General features: G+C 33.0%; 1 long non-coding RNA gene across 1 annotated transcript; it reads left to right on the forward strand.

The window, feature by feature from the left end:
- The first annotated feature begins 6,438 nt into the window (after positions 1–6,438).
- Positions 6,439–7,215, forward strand: LOC149144278 (uncharacterized). Its single transcript, XR_016264982.1, has 3 exons — positions 6,439–6,568; positions 6,662–6,754; positions 6,927–7,215. It is a non-coding gene; the product is annotated as an uncharacterized LOC149144278 (long non-coding RNA).
- The last annotated feature ends 1,396 nt before the right edge of the window (positions 7,216–8,611 follow it).

The raw sequence follows: 8,611 nt of genomic DNA on the forward strand, positions 1-8,611 counted from the left end.
TTGTATTTTAGAATCTAGATAAGCCATACAGAAACATGTTGAAGGCCAGTTATTTGGTCCCAATTCTTTTCTGGAATCATTTCAGTCAGTGCCAAGGATTAGAAACAGACAGAAACAAAATGATACTCTAGGGCTTTTACTTTTACTCATGCAACCCCAGTTTGCTTCAAGAGTTGTTCATGCCTCATTTGGAGATGCTGAAATTGAAGTTTAACTGAAGGTTTTTCTAGGAGGTAAGCCCTTGCGAGAGAGAGATTCTGAAGCAAAGACATGCTTTTATTACTATCATCCAAATCATAGCGAGAAATTGCAAAATTAGGAAAATCAATCAAGTTTCAAAAGTTTTATATATTTGGATACAATAAGGCTCAATAAGTTAGGCCTCTCCTTGGTTGTTATTTACTCCTACATCCTAATTCTTCCTCTCTACCCCTATCTCCTTGGTTGTTATTTATTCCTACATCCTAATTCTTCCTCTCTGCCCCTATAGAAGACGTCAGGTCTTGACAATACAAACTTATTTTATAATATTGCACTGGGAAAAAAGACATCGGATCATAGTATTGATTACCAGCTCAATGAAGGTGTTGAAGTGACCAGCCTTATATTTATAGAAACATGTTTTGATTTAATAAGAAGAGAAAAGTTGCAAATGAAGGATCATGCTTGGCAATTCCTATCAACTGTTAATGGCAGTTTGGATTGTAAATGTCTTTTAGTCTTCTTTCCTAACAAAGTTCTAGATATTTAATTCCTTTCTTAATTTGAGCAAATGTTTAACTTTATTCTGTGCAGGAATGAATGTTGACGAAAATAAATCAACTCTGTAGCAAGGGGAGGGAGAATATCCTTCAAATGCAATTGCTGGTAGATGTTTAGGAACTTCTGCAAGTGCACCAAGGCAATCAATTTCTATGGAAAGTGGAAGTGGTGTATCAAGAGGTAGTGATGCAGCAATTGCAACACCTTCCAGAAACAATCATATGGCAAGGGTACAACGTTTAGATATTCATCAGCAAGACTTAGATTCTTCAGATATTGTAGGGTGAGTCTCATTGCTTACTCTATGTTGTTGGATTTTTGTGGTTGTGTGTTTGTCATGTTTGAGATAGAGCATTACTGACCAGTTGTACCTTTGCACTTGAACAACACAAAGAAGAGAAAAAGAGTTCCTAGAGTCAATGGTGGGGAGAAAGGTGAGAGGGGACTTTGACAGTTCAGCATGAAAGGTGTATCCTCACAATTCACCTATTCTCTTTCTTTTTCTGACTGAAATTTTCTTTTGGTACATGTTGATGGATGGCCGTCTTTATGTTGCTGGAGGTAATGGAATTGATATAAATTAGTAGTAGATTTGTATGTGTTTGTTCTCGTAATGGCAGTCATGGGGCACAGAGGGAGGTCAAATGCAAGCTAGGTGTGGACCTCTCCAGCCATGGAGAGAATGTGGGTAGCTAATATGTGTGGAGTTCTGTTTAATCCCTGTGGTTGACTAGCTCAAAAAAAATCTTGATCCACTGGAAAATAATGTTTCTGTTTGTTATACATGGTGTCCTTAAGGCATGCTTGTAATTATATTTGTATTACACATTGGCCTCGTAGGTTTGTTTCACTTACTGTTGATTGTTTAACTATGTCCACTCAGTCAGGAGGTTGAGAGCAAGTGTCAGACCACATATAATGAGGTAACAACATGACCATAGAGACTGCTTATTATTTAGCAATTGTTCCTTGTTTATTTGTTAAGTATGACTCCCATTTTTTTCTCATCATCTTATCTTAATTAAATATTGAAATTCTAATATGTAGCATTTTTTAGCAAGCAATGTAGAAGGCATCTCTGAATTTTTTTACCATTGCATATAAAATGCTAAACTGCAATAATGGTTGACACATAGTACAATCAATGGGAATTGTTACATCCCCAGATCTCTGAAATCGATCAATATGACTGAATCAATGGTGATATGGCCGGGTAAGTAAAATGAATACTGGTTCAAGTGAAAGTTCTGGAAATGATATGTTGAGAATTCCCCCTAGGCACATGCTCCAGCAGGCAGTAGGAATGGATTCAATGAACCAGTGGCATGCAGAAAGTGTTAAACGAGACTCATCTCTGAGAGGAATAGTGAACATGGATTCTCAAGGGAAAAAAGGCTCTTGAACAGGAAAACTTTGTGCAGTCAAAGGTGGTTAGGACATGCTCACAAAACAGTACTATGAATGCGAGAGAGGTATTAAATTTATTTAGTCTATTTGGACTTGAAAGAAATATCTAATCTATGAAAACTGTAGACCCTTGTAAGAAGTTCAATTTGTCAGTATTGTGCGTCCTTTTATCTCAATCGAAAATACTTCATGCTTAGATTGTTGATATCATATGCTTGATTTGTTTGTAGCCCTTTTGTAGTAAGTAATTGTTTCTTTTGCAGGACATTTTGAATTCAAATTTACAAACGAATTTAAGAGAAAAACTGGGAGGAGGAGATCCTAAAAGATTTTCTATAGGTTATGCTTATGCAAACTCATCTGTATTTGATAGTGCCACAAACATGTCTAAGTGTCTTGTTCAAACAAACCAACATCTTTATCAAGGTAAGGTTTTGGTTCAAGTTTTTTTATTAAGTAATTTATCTATTTGTTGGTCCACCAACTTTTACTAGTTTTTTATATTATAATATACTGAGATGTTCAATTTCTACTTATAAATTGTTTCTATTGAGCCAAAACATTCTTGACCTTCTAAGCAAGTCAGATAATCCAAAAGAAAGTGACACATTAAAGCGCACTATATTAGGAACTTCAATGTAGCTAGCTATAGTTTTCCCACAACATGCAACAAGCTACCCCTAGTCTTATCTCACCATACCTCTGCTAGGAGAGATTCTATTGGCCTTCAATTGGTGGCTCAACTTTCATGGCACGCTAGTAAGCAAGCAAGTTTTCCCTAAAGCTGTGGATCCATAAGGCAATCCTTCATCAATTAATCAATGTAGCTAGCTATAGTTTGCCCACAACATGCAACAGGCTACCCCTAGTCTTATCTCACCATACCCTTGCTAGGAGATTCTATTGGCCTTCAACTGGTGGCTCAAATTTCATGGCACGCTAGTAAGCAAGCAAGTTTTCCCTAAAGTTGTGGATCCATAAGGCAATCCTTCATTAATTAATCAATTTTAAATAATTATTTTTTAACAATTTATTCAACACATTAGCAAACCATGTTTCTCCACATACTATTGTAATAATATTACAAGAACAAAGTCAAAGTGAGAGATTCCATTGCTCTCTAAGAGTGTTGAGGTTTGATATAAATCATTGATCATTTTACAAACCATGGATGTAATACTATTTCTGCAAGACGAGATATCAATTATATTTCATCTAATAAAGAAACAATAAGTGACTTACAAACCACAAATAAATAAGTACTTCCTGCAATTTATGGAAATTGTCAGCCAAACATAAACGAGAATTACAGTATGCTTGGTTTTCTATCATTCAGTGCATCACCTTTTTGTAGAACAAAGGGTTGGCCTTCAATAGGTTTAGCAAAACAACTCCCGATCACCCAGTATTGGACCATGAATATTTGGTGCAAACTACTCAAGACACAGTGGAGAGTAGATAAGAAATCCTGCCCTAGTGAGGTCATGCTCCCCACCGGCTATAGAGGCTCAAGTTCCCCATGCATGTGAATCAGCAACGACTGAATCAGATTGCAACCCATAACACCATTGGTGGGCTATTGACACCCACAACCTGTGGAACAAATTTCTATTAATCCATATTGATGAGATATGCATAACAACTAGCATTGTGTTGGGCAACTCCAATACCAACATCATTGGCATAGCTGGATACCAACATCATTGGCAGGGATGGAGAGAGGAAATTTTATAACCCCAGAAGCAATTGTAAAATATTACAAAATATATATGTTTAACTGTAGGCAAAGACACAACTGTGTCATTTCAGCATTAAGATCCAAACATTAATTCAAGTCACAATGGGCAGATATTACAACATTAAGGTTTTCACATGGGTAGATTTCCTAGAAATCCTAATGCAGATAATAAACTCATATAAGTTTCATGTAATTTTAGATACTGCAACAATGATTTGACCAAAATAACCTTGTTGTGAAAACAAACCAATATACCACTTCAAAATAAGCTTAAGTATGTTATTAAGCACAAATAAAAAATTACAAATTCCTTTGGGAGATCTATGGGAAAGTGCTTGTTCCTCCCAACAACCAGCTGGCACCACCAACTCCTCTCGAGCATAGACTTCTTCCTTCTAGGAATAACACCTTCTGTATTCCCTTAGTAATATTTTATAAATTTTTACTAGTAGATTTTTCCTAGCAACTGCTTTTAGGGTCTGCCTTTTACCAGGCTTTTTCTTTTAACTAGGATGGGTGATGCTAGGGCATTATTAGAAATTAGATTTTTATCTAATTGCTAATTAGATTTTTATTAAATTAGAAATGATATTTTTATCAAATTATAGATTAGATTTCTATCTAATTTCTAATTGGTAAAGATCTACTGCTTTTCTTTTAACTAGGATGGGTGATGCCAGGACATCATTTTTATCTAATTTCTAATTAGATTGTTATCAAATTAGAAATTAGATTTTTATCAAATTTCTAATTAAAAATTAGATTTTTATCTAATTTTTAATTGGTAAAAGTCTGCTGCTGTTTGTATTATGTAATTATATAAAAATATGCTGATGTTTACATTTTGTAATTATGTAAAAAGAGAAATGTTTTTTTTTAGAAAAAACATGAAGTGGAAAAACAATGGCATGAAGTCTTTTATAACTGTTTTTCAGTGAGGTCCTTTATAAACAACAACAGATTTTTACCAATTAGAAATTGGATTTTTAACAAATTTCTAAATGTTTTTTATATAATTACAAAAGATAAACAACAATAGATTTTTACATAATTACATAATACAAACAACAACAGATTTTTACCAATTAGATAATTACAAGATAATTGGTAAAAATCTGTTGTTGTTTGTATTATGTAATTATGTAAAAATCTGTTGTTGTTTATGTTTTGTAATTAGATAAAAAAACATTTAGAAATTTGGTAAATCTAATTTCTAATTGGTAAAAATCTGTTGTTGTTTATATTATGTAAGTATGTAAAAATCTGTTGCTGTTTATATTTTGTAATTATGTAAAAAGGATAATGTTTTTTTATGAAAAAACATGAAGGGGGGAAACAATGGCATGAGGTCCTTTATAAACATGACAACATAAGAACTGAACCATTTTATCACCTAGGACTGGAGAATCTAATTCGAAGAAAGGAAGAAATTGTCAAAACAGAAATTGTCACTTGGATTTTTAACTAAGTTGTCTGCAAATTCCGCGCTAGAGAGCCATTCTAAGATTATTCACCTACAAACCTTTATTTTTTTAGGGAGAACATCCTTTCCTATCGATCTCTTCTACTTTGGGTACATGGCAAGTGGAGAAGGAGGTGCAAGTGGATCGAAAAAGGTAAGCTTACTTTGTTTTTATAGAATAATTACATAATATAACATGTTCTATTTTTTGTTTTAGGTTTGAAGTTAGAATTATAATTTTATTTTTATACTTTGTGGTAAATTATTGAAACTTGGATAGGGAAAGAATTTGATAATAGAGTCCTTGCTTGAAGAAGTTTTTGGGGTAGAAGGACTTAAAAAACTTCATGCTTTGGATGCTGAATCCCTAATCCATTTTCTTAAGACAAAATCCCCTGAAGCTAATCAACTAGGTCCAGGTAATCAACAAGCTTTATGAGAATCGATAAATTCCCCATCCTCTCTTGGATCAAGAAAAAAATCGAAAAAAGTGTCATTAACATCAAACACCAATAATGAAGAACATTGTGTTGAGACATCCTGTGCGATGGCAACTCCCGGGAACACAAATTCTTGTTCATCCTCAGTGTATGCATCATCTATTGGTAGTTTAGGTACCAAGATAGAGTATGACCCTGTTTCAGGGGAGATAAGAAGGACAGATGCAGAAAAACAATTCTTAAATAGGCTAAAGGACTCATGCCTTCAACGATTTGGAGATCATCTTCACCTCACATTCTCCAAGATTCCACTTCACCTAAAAAAGATGGTGGTATAGGACATAGAGAATGAATTTGGTACTGGTTGGTCGGTTAAGAAGACAAAATTGCAAATGTCGCGCAACTGTAAGAGGTTTCGTTGCAACCAAACTAGAAAAATTTAAAAGAATGCCTCAAGATCAAAGATTGAAACAAAGACCATTTGACATACCTTCTAAAGTATGGAAAGAACTTGTAAAATCATATGATAAGTTGGATGCACAAAGAAAGGCTGACAATGAAAGCATTCGGGTATTGAATTTTTCATTAAACGTTATTTAGAATGTATTAATACTTATAGATATCTTAGACGTGTATTTGTGTGAAAATAAATTGAATTGGTTTATGTTTAAGGACAAAGCATCCAAGGCGAGGTTAAACAAGACAAAAGTCACTCATTGTAGTGGCCAGAAAGGTTTAAAAGCACTGATAACAACCTTTGTAAGTATGTTAAACATGTGATATTTTTTTAATAAAATTTGTACTCGAAGAAAGTCATTGTTATCTAATTTCTCCCTATTTACTAATTAACAGGAACTAAAATATGGAAGACCTCCAAATCATTTGGAAAAGGAGGTGCTGCAACAAAAGAGATGAGTTGAATTTGTTGTTTGGATGGACTCTATGGTATGTAATCTTAGTTGGATTTCCAATATACTTTTGAACCGTATTTTCATTTTATTTTTTAGTACTATTAGATATTATATCTTACCTCATTTTATGGTTAGCATTGTATAACAAAAACATGCGTTGTGTTATGTAATTAATACTAACATGTAATATTGATTTTTTTTGCCAGAATGCTATAGGTAATGATTGCCAAGACGATGATCACGATGATGATCCAAACTATGCTCAACATATATCAGGAGATGATGAGGATGAGGATGATGGTGGTGAAGGAGGAGATGATGATGATAGTTGTGGTGTTGGTGATGATGTGGATGAGACTAATGAGGATGGTCAAGATGATCATGAGGATGATCTTGGTGGTGGTAGCTAGGCATGCACATGCATTGTTTTTTATGAAGAAATTATTGTGTAGAATGACATTGTTATGTTTAGATGGGTGTTGTGAATTTACCCTATATCAATGAAACATTTTGATTTGGTAATCATACGATGAGTTTGATTTGATTAAAGATGATGATGATATTATCATTATTATATTTTTATTTGATTTATATATTGGAAAGTATCATCATTATTTTGATAGAGAATTATAATGTATGGTGATATTACCATCTTTGGATGTATGTTGTTAATTTATCGTAGAATAATGATATTCATGAAATATTTTGATATGTTAATCATATTTGAATTTTAGTTGTTTTGATTAAAAATAATACTGATCTTATTAGTATTATGTTGCTATTTTATACATATGTGTTGAAAATTGTCAATGAATCATTATATATGATGACATTGTTATTTTTTTGGATGGATGTTGTCAATTTACCTTAAATTTATTTACAAATGATTTTAAACTGTGATATCTTCTTTAATGATATTTAGAAACTATGATATATTTCACTATGCAATTGAAATTAGTAAAATGCATCTATAAAGGGGGTCATATATGTAAAGAAAAATATACTCTACATAAGAAGTCAAATGCGGATGTAACCATGGATGCAAAATTGAAAGTAAAATTGGATGTTAAACTAGGAATTAGTACAAAATGCAAACAATGACATACGAAGTGTTTTAAACTAGAAGTGAAAAATTGTGCAATAGTTGACACAAAGAAGGGAACAAAACATGGCATACAAAAGGATATCAAATTGGGCAAAAACAAGGACACATAAATGGAAACCAAATTAGATGCAAAAAAATACAGACAACTAGATGTAAAATAAGATGCAAAGTTGAGTGCTAAAAAGAAGAAAAAAATGTTACAAATTAAGATGCCAAATGATGATGCAAATAATGGTGTAAATTTGGGATGCAAACTTGGGCGCAAAAAAGGAAAAAAAAATGTATGAAAAAACATAAAACAAGATGCAAAATGGGGCTGAAAAAAGGTGAAACCAAGGATGCCATACTGGATGTAAAAGATGATGCATAATTAGATGCAAATTTAGGCTCAAACTTAGACACAAAATTATATGCAAATGTGGACACAAAATGAGGTAGAAAAAGATGCAAATTTGGATGGTGAAAATGATGTAAAACTAGACACCAAAAAAATGCAAAATTGGATGAAAAAGTGGGCGTAAATAATGGTGCAATATTGACACATAAGTAGACACAAAAAATGGTGCAAAAAATGGGCATAAAAATAGCTCAAATTTGGATGCAAAAAATGATGCAAAACTTGGTGCAAAAACAAATACAAAAGTAGACTTAAAAAATGGCTCTAAATTGAATGTACCATTAGACACAAAATAAAATGCAAAGGTGGACACAACACATGACTCAACATCAGATGCAACTATAAATGCAAATTTGGATGCTCAAAATGATGTAACGTTGGATGCAAGA

Source organism: Pinus tabuliformis, chromosome X (genome assembly GCF_031772625.1).
Source record: "Pinus tabuliformis cultivar Carrire ecotype Pingquan chromosome X, CPIR1, whole genome shotgun sequence".
Taxonomy (NCBI): Eukaryota; Viridiplantae; Streptophyta; class Pinopsida; order Pinales; family Pinaceae; genus Pinus; species Pinus tabuliformis.